Source organism: Aquarana catesbeiana, linkage group LG04 (assembly GCF_042186555.1).
Source record: "Aquarana catesbeiana isolate 2022-GZ linkage group LG04, ASM4218655v1, whole genome shotgun sequence".
In the NCBI taxonomy this organism is placed as follows: Eukaryota; Metazoa; Chordata; class Amphibia; order Anura; family Ranidae; genus Aquarana; species Aquarana catesbeiana.
In genome coordinates, this window is record NC_133327.1 from 519,983,623 (window position 1) to 520,001,476 (window position 17,854).

General features: G+C 39.3%; 1 protein-coding gene across 2 annotated transcripts in view; it reads right to left on the reverse strand.

The window, feature by feature from the left end:
• Positions 1–16,985, reverse strand: part of PLEKHG1 (pleckstrin homology and RhoGEF domain containing G1) — a 345,448-nt gene extending 328,463 nt beyond the window's left edge. For both annotated transcript variants that reach the window (XM_073627782.1, XM_073627781.1), the window contains exon 1: positions 16,690–16,985. The gene's annotated coding sequence lies outside the window, so the exon portion shown is untranslated. The remainder of the gene's footprint in view (positions 1–16,689) is intronic.
• Positions 16,986–17,854: the final 869 nt, after the last annotated feature.

The window sequence follows — 17,854 nt, forward strand, 5'->3', positions numbered from 1 at the left end:
AGGAAAAGGAACAAACTGCGGTTTAACCTGATATAAATTTATTAGAACAATTAGTAGAAAAACATTTTAATCATTGAAAGGAAAGCATAAACAATAGGAGATTGCATAGGGTAAAAACTGACAAGGTTGTCACTTAAAAACGCATGCCCATGAGTTCAGCCATATCCCAGTCATCCACACATGTCAATCATCTGAAGTCATTAAATGTGACTTAATATATAATGCTTACATATGTTTAGGCGAGGTGAGTTCCAGGAAACCTTGGTAGCACAAGTCGGTACCCGTATTGTGCTTAACCATGGACCTCCAGACTCCCTATAGAGCTGCTGCATTAAGTCTTTACAATGTTGAAGAAAGCATTGGTTATCTCAGACAAATAAATGCAATTCTGGCTATTGTCGGGACCGACAATTCATTAATAGCTGGCACTAGTGCTTGCACTTTTAAATGACTTTTTTTTCCTTTAGAAAAACTGTTATAAACACGGACTGTTATAAACACGGGAAACATGTGCTACTATACAGGCATACTATAGACACCCCCTAGGTAAGAAATTTAAAGGAATATTTCACTTTTATTGTTTCACTTCAAGCATTATTAAAAATCACTGCTCCCGAAAAAAACTGCAATTTTTAAAACTTTTTTGTGCATTGATACATGTCCGCTGGGGCAGGACCCAGGTCCCCAAACACTTTTTATGACAATAACTTGCATATTAACCTTTAAAATGAGCACTTTTGATTTGTCATGTTTGTGTCCATAGACTTTAACGGTGTTCACGTGTTTGAAAACATTTTTTGCCTGTTCGCATGTTCTGGATGGGGACCGAACAGGGGGGTGTTCGGCCCATCCCTAGTGGTGAGGTGTGCCATGGAGAGGAGTTTATCAACTTTATCGGTGGTAACTGGGCCGAAGGAGGAGAGCACGGCTGTGTCTCTTGAGACTTCTGGTGTCGTCTGTTTGCCAGGGTTGTGGCAGACGGGGCCTGGTTCTGCGTGTAGAAAGAGGAGCAAGTACGTCTAGGGAGGATGACAGCGTGTTGTTGTAGATGCAATTGGTTAGGTCTGGCAGGACAGGGGTGCGATTTTGTCGTAAAGGCCATCAGTAGCAGAATGAAGAAGGGAAGGGTTGAGGTTGCGAAGGTTTCTGCGGGTAGTGGTTTGTGGGTTGGCAGCATGGGAGGTAGGAGACAAGGAGAGTGTGATACGGATAAGATTGTGATCAAAGAGATGAAAGGGGGTGTTAGAGAGGTTGCAGGGAATGCAACGATGGGAGAATACGAGGTTGAGAGTATTGCCGTTGGAGTGAGTGGTGGTTTGTGTCCATTGTGTTAGGTTAAAAGAGGAGGTTAGGTTGAGTAATTGAGAAGTGATTGCAGTATTAATTTGGTGCACATCATTTAAAGCTGAACTCCAGGCAGATTTCAAAGTCATACTGTACATACTTGTAATAAACTAATAGGAGAAGAGAGCATAGTTAGCAGAGAGATAACCTCACATTTCAGTTGCTGTTCTTGTACTGTCCAGTGACAAGACTGGGGGTCAAGACAGGACACCACTGTTTTCCTTATCTGTAAGTGGTGTTACCCACCAGACTGTGCTGTGTGAGGGGGCTGTGTGAAGCCTGGTACACACTATGAGTTTTTTCCATTCAACCCAGCAGGTTGAACAAAAAAAAAACCTGTCAGCTCCAGTCGGAGCTGCTGTACTAAAGATGTCCCCTGTTGAGCTGTTGTGTTCTGACCGGGAGACGCTCCCCCCCCCCCCCCCGCCAGAACACTTCGATCAGCTGCTGGTTTTCCAGCATGCTCATCTGATAGCTCATCTGACAAACGGCCAGCTTCTGTCGGACAGGGTGGCATACACATGGACCAGATAATTGTCAATTTTTGTTTAACCTGCCGAGGTCGTCTGGCATTCGGCCCTTGTGTACGGGACTTAATTCTCAGATAGACAGGCATGCAAATCCTTTGTAGGCAAAGCAGCTCCCATATACAGTATGTATTGTATCTGTGTTATTAAATAGAATTCAGCTTTGGCTCATAAAACATTATTAAAAAATTACCTTTTAAGGAGAAAGCAGCAAAGATGCATCAGTTTTAAATCAATAGGAAACAACTATATACTCAAAAATGTGGCCAATGTTTAAAAATAATTTTGATTCCATGTTGTACATGTAAGTCTCAGCAAGTTAGCTCCAAAATGTTTAAAAAAACAACTCTAGCCAAAAACATATTTTTTTTTTGGCTTCGGAAATAGTAGGGAACAGTTAGTACATTTGTTGCTGTTTCTGTACCCATTTGGGAAATTTTCCCTTATATCCAGTGTGGTCGCTAAAATAGAAACACAAAATATACAGCAGGGGCACAGACAGTAATAAAAAACTTTTTTTAAGAGTAGCATGAGGAAACATTAAAAATCCCTTTAGGGTCTTTTTTGTCGTCTATGACTCTGGAGAGAACTTTCCATTTCCTGTTTGCATGTGATGGTGTATTCTTTGCAAAGTGAAGCTTCACCTCATTTACTAAGCTTTGGCACAAATTTTCTTGCAGAGTGCAACTGCACTTATAAAGTGCACAGTCTATTTGTCAAAAGTTTGTAGAATTCACCTCCGTAACATCTCTAAAATTCGCCCTTTTTTAACAAATGAAACCACCAAGCTCCTCATTCACTCCCTTGTTATCTCTCGCCTTGACTATTGCAACTCCCTTCTCATTGGCTTACCGCTCCATAGGCTATCCCCTCTTCAGTCTATCATGAATGCTGCTGCCAGACTTATCCACCTTACCAACCGCTCAGTGTCTGCCAACCCTCTACTTCAATCCCTACACTGGCTCCCAATCACCCAGCGAATTAAATTCAAAATTCTAACCATAACATACAAAGCCATTCACAACTCTGCCCCAAGCTACATCACTAATCTTGTCTCCAAATATCGCCCAAATCGACCTCTCCGCTCTTCTCAGGACCTCCTGCTTTCAAGCTCTCTCATCTCCTCCTCCCATGCTCGTCTCCAGGATTTCTCCAGAGCCTCTCCCATCCTCTGGAACTCGCTACCTCCATCTATCCGGCTATCCCCTACTCTTGCTACCTTCAGGCAATCCCTGAAAACTCATCTCTTCAGGAAAGCCTATAATGTCTCCAACTAATCTCCTACCACTTCCACCAGCTCATTCCCCACAATTACAACCTTTTGTACCACCTGCCCCACCCTATTAGATTGTAAGCTCTTCTGAGCAGGGCCCTCTTAATCCTATTGTATTGTATTGTATTATAACTGTATTGTCTCCCTTTTATATTGTAAAGCGCTGCGTAAACTGTTGGCGCTATATAAATCCTGAATAATAATAATAATAATTTAGTAAGGGCTCGTTCAATACCATGTGTTTAGGTGGCATATATTCAACATTTTTAAAGCCTAACCACCCCTTCAGTGCCTGCCATGAATATTACAATGAGCACCACATAGTCCTGTACACACAAGAATGGTAGCATTGTGTTGTATTAAAAATATGCAGCATGTCGCTTTCATGAGGCATCAACACTTGTCAGCTGCTTCCCTTGATTTCAATAGTAATGCTCTGTGACTGCACCTTAACAGCACCTATAGCGTTTATGGTGCATTGGTGAATCTTTTTATAAGGTGCTAACTGGGCACTGGGGGAGAGGCAGTGGAATTTCCTGTATCTCAGAATGCACTGGGAAATAATAAAGAACTGGGACACAGCAGCTCCCACCATTTCCTCTTTGTACAAAGCAGCTGTTTGGTAACACCATTTACTTCTATGTGCAGGCAAAAGCATTAAGCCAGTCAGCAATACTGACTGTGCTAGGCAGGAGCAGAGGCATTCAGCATTATTGCATTTGTTTCAGCAAAGTTAAGCTGGACCAAGCCAATTGTCAAAGAGATCGAAGTATACAAATACATCTTACAGAGAATTCACAAAAATGTCTGCTATCACACCACAACCTAACTACACCTTGAAGTAGATAATTTCCTCTACATTACTTCCCTTTTAAGCACTTCCCAGTAGAAAAACAACACTTTTATGGGCATTTATGAAGCATTCTTAAAGCTTTTTCAACGCTTCAAAAACACAGCAAAAACACCTCATAAATGCTATGGGTTCGTTAAAGAAAATTGCTTAATTCTTCTTAATTAACACGTGTAAAGGAGCCCTAAATCAACCTCTTTGAGAGGTCAGTGACTCAAAGTGGTAAAGCAAGAGGATTAGCATGACAGCAAGGTAACTTTCAACTGGCCATACACATTTTTTTTCAGCCAGCAAGGTGAATGGAGGAGTCCTGTAACTCTCTCGCCCACCAGGACCATGTATTCTGACCATGGCACCCTGATCGAGAAAAAATGTCCAACATGTCCCTTCAACAGAAGTTGATCAAACGATTGACTACTGTTGCGTGGGGACAGCCACAACTGTATTCAAATTTATCAGGTCGCTCCTGAACCAACTACATTTTGTTCAGCGTATGACCACCCTAACATTTGCAGAATGAGAAGTCAGCTATGGCAGCTTCCATGTTTCTCTAAGGAAGTTTTCCTTTAAAAAGAAATATACAAATGTAGTTTTTATGACATTTCAAGGCAAATGCACCACACCATGGCAACAATTTTAATACTAAAGATATAACTCAGTATCAACTGCAAACAAAGCTTTTCTTTTCAGTTATCAGTGTCTTACAGAAGTTGACATCAAAACTGTAACATGTCTGAATTCATTATAAGAGTTTACCTTCTCTTCTACTTATAAAACAATACATGAAAAGACCTGCTTTCTTTGACTGTTCATTAGGACAATAGTTCCTCTATAAATATGTAAAGAATCAGATATTCTGGGTGAATTAAATTAGATTAAAGGCTAATTCCACCTTTCTGAAATACTTTCATGTTACACCTATATATTACATGGTGCTATTCCACAGCCTTCCACCCTCAAGCTGCCCCCCTTCCTGAATAGCGGGGTGCTTCTGGCTGATTGATTTTTTAATTTGTTGCAGTTGTGCATAGCTCCGTCCTCAAAGCCGCATTGTTTTATTCACATGAATCTGTGATTTGAAGAATACAAGTCCCATCTGCTCCATAACCGAAGGTCAATACAGACCTGGGGCTGGAGGAAGAGTTTTCAGAAGCCTATGCATTGCACCTGCAATTCCCAAAGTGGGGCAGTGTCAATGGACCTCTTGGGCTTTTTTCTGCCATCACTCTTCTATGTTCTATGCATTACGAGCTCCAATGTAAAAATATTTATAGAGGCCCATTTTTTTTCCTTTACAAATGGGTGCATTTATTCATTTTTGACAAAAAAGAATAGTACTTCAAGGCAACTAATCAGGGCGAAGCAATAAGTTGCTTTCACCCACAGCAGAATATACTTATGTTTCCCTTTACTCCCGGCAACTGAATAGAGTGGCGCTGCATTGAAAGAAAGGGATAAGTTGCTGGGAGTTAGAAATAAATCAAACCTATTCCTTTGCAGGCAGCTACAGGTACCTGTGGATACCTGCAGCAGCCTCTGATATCCTGCTTTTATTGTACAATGCTTGGTTGTTTTGACAGCCAAAGCTTTCACATAGTGGCAAAACTTGCCCACCCTTCCCTGTCTGCTGCACATTTCTGTTGGTCAGTGGGGCAGTCTATCAGTGATGGGCCAATAGGAATGTGTGGGGAGCAGAGGGTATTGACAAAGAGAGGTCTGGACTTTGCCTGCTATAATGACCTGCGATTCAGAGGTTTCTGAACTTTAAACAAGTTATTGTTTTTTTTTGTTTTTTTTATGACAGAGCTAAAGATGTTTGACCTTACAGGGGTTTCACACTGCAAGTTTTGCATTACGTTGTTATACCATGGAAAACACTTGTACTGGTTTTTGTTTTTTGGTAAAGGAATCTATGGTCTTTGAATGTTTTGTTTAGATAACCTTGTAAAGAAACAAGGTTGATGTATGCAATCTTATCAGTATGTGTTAAAGTCAACCTGTGACTATTTGTGATGTGGACAAACAAGTGTTTACATATAATTGGCAAGAATTATATATTAAAACACACCCTCTCACTGACCTCTGTACATGCAGGCACTGTGAAGCAATGCATCCTCAAAATTTCTATCACCTTTAATGAGATTTATTTTTTAAATATGTGTGCATTTCAGCTTTAAGTGTGCATTAAAATGCTGTCCTCTGTTTTTAATGATCTTTACTACTAAAGCTGCTTCTACCATGTATTTCCTCTAACCGTCCAATCTCTGGATGCTCAGCTCTAGCACCTCACAAGCGGGCACTCTGCAAGAGAACGCAGCTTGCTTAGCAATACATGCAGTCCACTCTCTTTCTCACTGAGCTCAGCCACTGCTGTGAGAGAGAGCATACTGCACATGTGTGGTTAGGAAAGCCATGTGCTTGTTTGTAAGGTGTTGGGGTTATGCATCCATTGGAGAATATAAACAGCTTTGGTGATTAAACGCAACATTGTGTCAGCCATGTTTTTTGGTCAACAATATTTTAATGGTTGATGTAAAAATAAAATAGTTTTTTTTGTAATTCTATTTTATACGTAGTGTCTTAAAAGACCTGTATTCATTAAGATGTTGTAGTGTGGATTGCCTTAAGGATGTCAGCCCTCATAGTAACACATGTATACAGTAACTTCTTCTTATGTATTTAAATTTGCCAAAATTACTTTAGACTGTATACTTTTTTAGGTTTTGGATATGGTAGTAAGTGTTTAGACCCTTGTCAGGTTTTTACTGTTTTCATTAGGAAAACGTCAGTTCTCACAGGATAAACCTCAAAGTGACTTTTATGAGGTCACCATCCATTATACAGTATATGGCATGTAATATGTTTGCTTTCACGTTTTGTAACTTTTGGATGATGACCTCATAAAGGTTGTTTTGAGGTTTATTCTGTGAGTTATCTCTGCCTTTTTTTCATGTAAGTTTACCTATGGTATCACCATTAGCCCTGCACTCTGCAACTGTGGCTGTAAGGGTTTGGAGCTGGATGGATTTGTCTATAAGGTTTTTTCTGCTCTTTGTATACTGACAGAGAGATTTACCCTCTCTATTTGCTCTGTTGACCAAATTGTCCTGTTAAAAAAAAATTAAAGAATATTTAAAAGTTGCAAACAGAACAGGAAGGAAAATATTCCAATAGGAACACTTGTTTCATTGACAAATGTCAAAAGCCGGACATAGATAGATTCGAACCATCTATGGTCAGGCGGAATGTACAACCAGGATTTCAGATTTTCGGCATATGATTATTGCCAGCGGATAAAGCAGCTAGCAATAATCACTGTATTCTCCAGGTAGGGATGGCTTCCCCCACCCTGGGGAGAACATAATAGCTCCACAAGAGGGATTCAAGTGATTTTCTTTCCTGCAACCTGTTTGCAGGAAAGAAAATCACACCATCTATGGTCTGCCTAAGAGGGCTTTTTCGTAACGTTTTTGTAGAGATTTCTTTTCACTACCTGTTGCAACTGAAATGAGGCTGTAAATGGAGAAAAATCTCCCCAATGGGACCGAGGTGGCAAAAAAATAATATTTTAACCTTTCCGTATTTGATTGAAAATGTAACAAGAAAGTTTGGCTTTAGATATACTTTAAAGCAACTCAGTCACTAGGGTGAAATCTCACAGCAATCGTTTCCTGGCAAAAAAGAGAGTTCATTCCTATTTCTGTGCAGCACAATCCACTGATCGCTGCTGAATTGAGAAGAAACAGCTGCCAGAAAACTCTTTAGAATCTGACATTTCTAGTAATGTTGGATTCTTGGTGCCCGGTTGCCACCTGGGGTTCCTTCTGCCATTCCATAAACCACCGCTGTATCCAATATTGGCTTAGGGGCTAGCAGCAGGAACCACAGGTCGCAGCAGGGGACCAAGGGTTCAGCACTCCCAAAAGTAGCATTTTTTGAATTTATTTCAGGCAGCTGTTTCTCCTCAATTCAGTAGCAATCGATGACATGGGTAGCAGGAGAGGTAAGAATAACCTCTCTTTTTTTGTAAAATTTATTGTAGATCGGCAGCTGACTGTGTTTTAGTGCCACATCCAAATTTGAACCTAGACAACAAGAAAGATCCCCTAATGGTGGACTTTTAAGGCACATACGAAAATATATAAAAAATATCTTAATACACATATAATTTATTGAGTTGAAACAATAAAAACATAGCAGTAGTGTAACATCTATGATTTGGAATGCAAATTAGGCATTTTTGCATGTATATACATGTATTTACATGTGTATATACAATGTTAGAATAGTACTCTTGCACCCGACGCGTTTTGGAGTATATGTACCTCCTTCCTCAAGGGTGAGTGTAAATTAGAGACATTTCTATTCTAGAAAGATATATTGAAAAAGACAAATATAAGCGTTTGAATACATATATACGTATGACAGTTCATAATGTGATCTCCATATTTCTTACACTTACGTTAACACTGTAGTGCTGACTTGGCATTCCATATAGCTCTAATTAAAAACAGCAACAATGACACAGTCTGTCTACCAGATAGGTTCTTGATTCCAGAGGGGAACATTAATTTTAATATTTTGGAAGATTATTTTATATCCATACCCAGATGAAAGTAAGATTTCTTTCACAAAAGTATATATGTGTTTTTTATCCAATGATAGTGAGGGAAGGAGAAGAGACTCTCCCTTGGCCTTCCAAAGAGAAGAAAGGCCAGTAGGGGGTGTATGAACAGGGTATATAATTGGAGGCTCCATTGAGGCCGAGAGGCAAGACCTGCAAAAAAACTGATTGGAGGAGAGGGGCTTTATAGCAACACTGGACAAACATGCCAGACATCCACCGCACTCTGTGGGATGACACCGGTCTGAACAGCCAGATTTTTCTACCCCCGTACTGTGTAAGAAATTTCTTCCTAATGACTGCTATTGCTCTTTGTGTGCGCTGCCTATACTCTCCAACACTAACGCCAAGACTTTGTACTGGTTCCAATAATATTGTTAATAAGTTAACAGACGATTTTAATACAACCTCAGCTTACTTAGGTTAAATGCCCTTCATCATTTTTTACTATCTTCTATTATACAAAAATAATCCCTAAACAAGTAAACCATCTTATTCAAATGCTATAGCAATATAGCAATCTCAATAACACACATGTAATGTCTTGTTTAGAAAAAAGAAAAAATAATATTTAAAACCAGTCATCCAATTAATTAATAAATAATTCATTTGTTATTATTATAGTTACCAACTACATACCAGTAACACGATTTGCTGAGCTACTAAACCACCTTCAGGTATGATTCAATGTTTGCACACACAAGTTTTTTAATTCTAAACCAATTCAATATTTTCTACTAAGCAACAGTATACCCTACTATATACCTTTATTATTATGCTTTTTTGCAGGAATTGCCTCTCGGCCTCAGTGGAGCCACAAATTATATACCCTGTTCATACGCCCCCTAATGGCCTTTCTTCTCTTTGGAAGGCCAAGGGAGAGCCTCTTCTCTCCTTCCCTCACTATCATTGGATAAAAAAACACATATATACTTTTGTGAAAGAAATCTTACTTTCATCTGGGTATGGATATAGAATAATCTTCCAAAATATTCAAATTAATGTTCCCCTCTGGAATCAAGAACCTATCTGGTAGACAGACCATGTCATTGTTGCTGTTTTTAATTAGAGCTATATGGAATGCCAAGTCAGCAATACAGTGTTAACATAAGTGTAAGAAATATGGAGATCACATTATGAACTGTCATACGTATATATTTATTCAAACGCTTATATTTGTCTTTTTCAATATATCTTTTTAGAATAGAAATGTCTCTAATATACACCCTTGAGGAAGGAGGTACATACACTCCGAAACGCGTTGGATGCAAGAGTACTGTTCTAACATTGTATATACACCAATGTAAAAATGCCTAATTTGCATTCCAAATCATAGATGTTACACTACTGCTATGTTTTTTTATTGTTTCAACTCAATAAATTATATTTGTATTAAGATATTTTTATATATATTTTCGTATATGTGCCTTAAAAGTCCACCATTTTTTTTGTAGGGAAACATTTTTGGGACATTTCATTCTAGTGATGGAGTTGCTTTAAGGTAAGCATTGTATAAAAACAGAAAAATATGTGCTTGCTGAAAATATATTGTACTTTTCTTTGTATAGATGTCATTTATAAGGAATACCTAATAGGTGCACTGGACATGTCAAAGGACCTGTCATAAAAGAACCATGGAATCGGCCATTTCTGGGACTTTCTTCTGTAAAGTCTAGTTACCTGGCAGTCATGCTGTTCCTCCTGTTTCAATCATTAAATTCCTTAACCCTGGATTGCCTTCCTGTTTTGCAACTCAGAAAATCCTAATGCTAGCAGCTCAGGCTAACAGTGAGACAACTATTATTTTTTAGAAGGAGGTCAGCAAGCGAACCCCCTCATGTTTACTTTATATACCAATGCTCTGTAGAAGACTGTATGCATGATGGGGAAGACATTATTCAGCAATTACATATCCAGTTTGCATAGACTGCTCAAACAATATTTGCTTATTTAGCACTGTGTGAAATGTACACAGTCATTAAACGGTAATTCCAGATAATCCATGCTATTTTCAGACAATACTAAGATGCCACAACTACTACTTTACAAATACTTTGCACATGATGTAAAGCAAATGAAGATAAATTATACACCAGAGGCACACTGGTGATTGTTATTTGAATTGTTCAAACTGGTCTCTTCTGACTCAGTATAATGCACATATCTGTATTGCAGTAACATACGCAAAAGTACACACTTAACAGCAATGCACATTAACACATGCATCTATGTGTGTTACGGTGTGCTGCCAGCTGAATGGGGTCAGGAATTCAGGATATCGGTTACTTTGACATCTGTGGCTGCCGGCTTCATAGCTGCCGGCTTCATGTGCAGAAAGCTGTCACATTTATGAAAGCTGACCAGCACAAAATGCCTCACTCTGAGCACTAGTGTTTCTCTGTACACAAAGATAGAGCCGGTCAGTTTGCTTATCTGCGAACTGGCAGTAATTATTGCTTTCCTGAACTAGACACAGGCTATTTTGAAGGGGACATACCCCCAAAACAGTGTTGTAACTGCTTTACTGAATTCCTCCCTCTGCGTGTTTTGATGTGCTGCATTGGAGAAAATAGCGCAAAAGCTTTTTCTCGAAGCTCGAAGAGTGTTAACAGCCCATCTGAAATAATTGACTACTCAAACTCAACACACTATAAAATGTGTGTTTATGCACCCCAACAGTACAAATGGGCCCTCAATGCTCAGATATAGTGTTGGTGTGCAAACATTAGATCATTCTCTGTTTGGGCAAACAAAAATTCACCATTCACATTAATAAAATGTATTGTATACCCAAAGTATGTATAGCCAACATTTCATAGTCTTGATATGTGCCTGCTGTATCATGTACTTGTATGAAAAAAGATCCTGTTCTCTTTGTGTTGCTTCCTTTGTGTGAATTCCCTGGTGTTCCTGCCAGTCCCTCTGGTTTTCTATTAGACCCCTTTCACACTGGAGGCGCTTTTCAGGCGCTACAGTGCTAAAAATAGCGCCTGCATAACGCCTGAAAAAAGCCTCAGCTGCAAACCCAGTGTGAAAGCCCGAGTGCTTTCACACTAGGGCGCTGCGCTGGCAGGGCGTCACAAAAAGTCCTGCCAGCAGCTTCTTTGCAGCGGTGGAGGAGCGGTGTATTCACCGCTCCTCCACCGCTCCTGCTCATTTAAAACAATGGGGCAGCGTTGATTTACCGCCGACACTGAGGAGGCTCAGTGTGAAAGGGGTCTTAGAAATGACCACACTAAGCAGAAGTACTCTAACTATGTGGGGAACTCAGCCTGCCCTACTCCAATAATCAGACTTGTCTTGACACACACAGCCTTTTATTGTGAAAATCAGTGTGCTGCTGTTTCTCCTCCCCCAGTTCTTAGGCAGCTGAGAACAGGGAATATGTGATCACTTATAAAAAAGGAAAAAAAAGCTATTTATGATTTTTTTTTATATCTAAACACAAATGTTTTGCCTTTCCTTTCCAATTTAAACTGAATGGGTTGCTTTACAAGGTGAGGGTTTACATAAACTTAAAGTGATACTAAAGTATGTATTTTTTTAGTTTTTTTAGTTAAAAATAACAAAAATGTCATACTTACCTGCCCTGTATAGTGGTTTTGCACAGAGCAGCCCAGATCCTCCTCTTCTCGGGTTCCTCTTTGGTGCTCCTGGCCCCTCCCTTCTGTTAAATGCCCCCACAGCAAGCAGCTTGCTATGGGGGCACCCAAGCCGAGCTACGCCTGCCTGTGTCCATTCAGACACGGAGACGCGGCCCGGCCCCACCCCCTTTCTCTCTTGACAGACTTTGATTAACAGCAGCAGGAGCCAATGGCGCCATGCTGCTGTCTCAGCCAATGAGGAGGGGAGTCCCAGACAGCCGAGGACACTCCTGCAACATCACTGGATCTAGATGGACCTCAGGTAAGTATTAGGGAGGGCTGAGGGGCGCTGCTGCACACAGAAGGCTTTTTATCTTAATGCATAGAATGTATTAAGATAAAAAAACTTCTGCCTTTACAATCACTTTAAAAAGCCTTTAAAAACTGGCATGTTTAACTTTTAATTATTGAGAAGTATAAGAAGGAATTAAAAAGAGATAATGGGAAAAGCCAAAAAATACAGTTTAGGAGTATGAAGTATAAATCGCTCTATCACTTTGTATTACTCTGTATGTTCCTGTTAACGATTTTCTCTTATATTTTGCCACAGGAGATTTTACATTGTCAATGTATCATGTAAGGATTTAGCCCTGGAGATGTAAGGCTTTATGTACACGGGGCGTTGTTTAACCTCCCCTGAATGATTTAACTTGACAGCTAGAAACCGGCCTTTAAAAACGTCCTTTTAGCTGCATTTGCGTCTAGAAGCGTTTGTAAAAAAAATTTTTTTTTTCTTTATTAAAATGAAAAATGTCTGTAGAGGAAATGCTGCTAAACGCAAGTTACTGCGTTTAGCAGCGTTTACAGACTGTTACAGGCATTTGGCGTTTCAAGTGCCTCTATACATCCGTCCTGAACCCATTTTTTAGCGTTCCAAAAAATGCTTCCAAACTCAACTGCCTAGAAAGACTATAAACGACCCTGTGTACATGTACTGATAAGATAACATAGAGGAGAGTTCAGGGGCAGCTGAAAAAAATGCCCAACTGCTCCTAAACGTCTGTTTACCAGCAGCAGTGTACATGAGGCCTAAAGGTGGCCAGCCAAGGCTAGTTTAGAAACACACACATCACTGTTCTAACTAGAAATAGATTTATGAATAGTTTACAGTAACTACAACCTTTACTATTGTGGTGAGGACTCGACGTAGCCACAGGGAGGAGTCTGAATAATAGTTTATTTTTTGCATAAGTTGGACAGCCTCTCATCGTGAATAAATGATGATTATTTAATTTAAAAAGATGCCAACTTGCTACTAGTGGTAAGTGATATCATAACTACATGAGGTTGCTTATTTATTTGTAGTTTCTTAATAATTACTTTCATGTTTACACAAGGGTCACTCCTTTTATAATAAACTATTTATTATTTTATTATTTACATCATAATAAAAGTGGCCATGCACTTCCAAAGTCTTTAAGTGACGCAAAAGATCTGGCCATGTAGTAGGTTCTTCTCCAAGAGATGCTGAGTATGTCTCAGTGTCTGAAGGTTCTGTTATTTCTGCTAAAGCAATTAAGCATGATGGACAATCTATAGGTTAGGTGTTGGAAAAGATAGCATTTCTGGGCAGCATGATGGACAAGCTGTATGTTTGGTAGTGGAAAAGGTAGCATTCCTGGACAGGATGATGGAAAATGTATATGTTTGGTGGTGGAAAAGGTAGTGTTCCTGGACAGCATGATGGACAATCTTTATGTTTGGTAGAGAAAAGGGTAGCATTTCTGGAAAATGAATGACCAGACACCAAGTGAGCATAGTGATAAACAAATATCCTTCCGTTTATCATAGCCAATGGCAGATCTGACCATAAACGTGTTACTTCTACTGAACAACATTTTTTAACGTAATTCATAAATCCATTATTTCTCCTGCCAAATATATGAATGGAAAGGTGATCATAAGTCTCATTGCTTGAAGTGTGGGACTTCTATTCCAAATTTAAGTCATATTTTATTCAAGTGTAGAAAGGTAAAGAGGCACTAGAATAGAATCGTGGGGTGGGTAGATTTGTTGGGTAGTTGTGTAGCTTTAACATTTGTAGCAATTTTGTTCCTTCCGGGGGTCAAGGAAAGGAATAGCAAAATAGAAATCTTGATAATACTGACCAGACTGACGGAGCTATTTAGAAGAAGAACTTGTGAGAAGGTTAGCTTGAATAAGTGATATTATACAGCAGATCTCAAGAGTTCCGATTTTGGATTTTTATGGGGAGTTGGGAGGTTTGCCTTTGAGTGGAAAGAGTAATTTTGAAGGATGGTGGACTAAATATAGAGGCAACTTTCCAGATACTTTTGTTGTCTGAGTTTATCTTTATTTTATGTAATTGGATATGTACGAACTATTTGTTATATGTATGTGGATTTGATACCAATAAAAAAATACTGAACATCATTTCCATCTCTCATCTTACATGGTAAAGCCGTTGGTTGATATTGCAGCTTCCCACCCCCTCGTCAATAAAATAAAGTTGGCATAATAATTTAAACAGTATTGTCCATTTGTATAAGTATCTAAAAGAGAAAAATAAACTTCACAACACCAGATATTTCATGCAAAAAATGCAGGTACCCATTAACATGAGTTGATTGTTGCTTGATCCCACAACAACTGTCATTGGTGTGGATGCCAACAGACTGCACCTGACGCCCCCAACTGACAGATCTCAGAGAAGCAGTTATCAGCTGCATTGGATATTTTTGGAGGATCATTTTTGTTACTCCTGAGATGAGCAATCACCACATGTGTCTGCGGAACACCCCCTCCCACCTGCATTGATATAAACATTCATGCTGGGATAATCTGCATGCACATTTAAGAAAAGATCTCTTAGCGGTTGGATTTTACTTGCATGTATGACTGGTCCCTGTCACTTTGGGTTAGCTTGATTTACTGTAAATCTGACCACAGTCAGATTTAAACCGGGCTAACCCAAAGTGACAGCTGACAAATCATCAACCGTAGTGAAACAGATCAGGGCTAAGCTCTAAATGAAATGACCTCATCATACAGAGTGAAGGTGCATTCAAGTAATGTGTACCCCTGGCATGCCGAAGCTGCCTTTCACACACTGGAGACACAGACAATAAACATAAAGTAGTAATCTTCACAATGCAAATGCAATCATTACCTGTCTCAACTAAGCCTTCAGAAGAGATTTGGATTACATGACTCAGGGTTATTGGAGCCAACAAGATAACAGACTGAAACTGGACCAATTACACTAGATTATCAATACAGAAAGAACACAAACAAACACTGGCTAAGTGTTCACTTCAAAACCATAAATGTAAAAAGTGTCACAAAGCAAAACAAATCTATGCAATGTTATATAGAAAGCTGTGCAGTTTCAATTTTTATTCAATGGACTGCAACAGAGTTAGACCAGCTACAGTCACACTTTAGAGTTGGCATCTTCGGTTGTTGTTTTTTTTGCACATTTATACATGTGTTTCTTTGTGCGTTTTAGGCTTGAGTGTTTTTATGTTAGCCAATGGAAAGAGTAGAAGGTTGTAAGGCATGAAATGATAAAAACACACATCACGCTTGTTTGTTTTTTTCTAGGCACCTCTATTGAAATCTATTGGGGCCAAAATCGTGCGATCATGCCCCTACTTTTTCTAAATTTTGGGCTCAGATGTGAACACACACAAAGAAATCTGAGTGTCAAGCATTAAAGCGCTTCTGGAAACGTACTTCAAATCGCTCAGGTGGGAATGGGGGCTATGGCCCCCTACACACTATTAGATTTTCTGTAGATTTTTGTCTTCGGGTTTACCAAAACATGTAGTGCAAGGGCCTGCCTGATTGCATACAAATTGAAACTCTTAAGGTTTGACCTCATATTATATGGTTTTGGTAAATCTGAAGACAAAAATCTGCAGAAAATCTAATAGTGTGTATGGGGTCTTATACGCAAGGGCTCGTTCTTCCACAGCAACTTCATACAGAGCATGTAATCTTAAACCTTTTTAATAAAACTACTAACAGAGCGTTCTCAGCGAATATTTACCTAGTAGCATTGTATTTTAAATGAAATACAGTTCCTGCCAAAGAAAATGGGTGTGATTTGGATCTTTTATACTAAGTTTCAATGAACTGAATGATTGCTCTTTGTTACAGGGAAAATGAACTCCTAAAAGCAGCTATAAATGTATTGTCTTTGCTCGGATTTTCCTCTAAATACGATGAGGATTTCCTGTTGGAAGCAGAGAACACTATAGTTTCCAGCTGCAGCATAGACTCTATACATAGACTGCAGTAGAGCAAGACAGAACCTGTCAGTTTAGTGAATCCTCTAATCCCACATTTAAAGTCCTGTACCCCTATCTCTTCATCAGCAAGAACCAGATGAAAATCAGCTAGCGCCCTTATAAAACAAATTTCTTTAAGGGTTAAGTATCTATAATGCAAACATGAATTTTTACCTTTCTATGTCCAACTCTTTATCCATATAATCCACCCTTGCAGGGATGTCCCAATGAGAAAGGCGTAGCTGAATAAGAGAAACTTCTTTGTTCTAGTTGAGATCCCAGTCCAGCAAGTTAGAAAATGCACAGTCTGCTCTGCGGAGCCTCTAAAAATCTCCAATGAAACAATGTCCTATGTTCAGGCTGTGCAGTTCTAGTTGGCTTATGATTTCAGCACTGCTGCTTCTCAGTCCCAGCACCAAGGCACTCACTACCATGCAGCCTGTGCTACTGTACTGACTCCTCACCCCTCCTCTTGGCCCTACCCTCTGCTGCAGCAGCTGATCCAGAGAAAAGACCTACCCCTCCTTTTCCTTCCCTTCCACTCCCCAGCCAAAGGGTTGAGGCTGTAGGATACGTCTCTGGAGAACTGCCAATTCTAAGCACCGAGACTATTTCTCCAGTCCTTGAGAAGTCCGCCACTGTTATTAAAGCTTTTTTTTTTTCTGCATGATAACAATCATACAACTGAAATATTTAGAGCACGGCTTTAAAGTGGAATTAAAGTTGTTTAAAAAAAAATTGCTAGCAGGTAGAGTTTTTTTTGTAGTGGTGGCAATAAACAGAACGATTTTATATGATTGTATTGTCCATCCATTTACTGTCCGGCAGAAAAATATGGTTTAAAGATAGATCAGCACCAACGCATTCATTTAAAATTGTTCGATGGGATCAGACCATGTACAGAAAATAGATAAAAAAATAAGTTAGGGATAGCATATTAAGAACTGATCAACCGACTTCATTCCTATGTTATGTAAAATAATCTACAAAAAAACGTATTGGAAAGCTATCGATATATTGCTGTACCTGTACACTAGGATTTTATTTTTGGTATAAATTAAGCAATATGCATTTTCATCTGTTAGACCCCATTCACACTTGTGTAGCACATGCATGATTTCATACAACACACAAAAAATGCATGTTGTGGAGACGTTAAAGCGGAGTTCCACCCACTTTTTTAAGTCTTCGCCATCCAGCAGTAAAGTGTGCAGTGATTGCAATTTGGCATATCATTTTTTTTTCTATACCACTTACTGTAGTAATGCTTTCTTGTATTCTGATTTCCTTCCTCCTTCGCGGCCGCGGCCACCAGCATCATTTCTGGCTTTGCAATGTC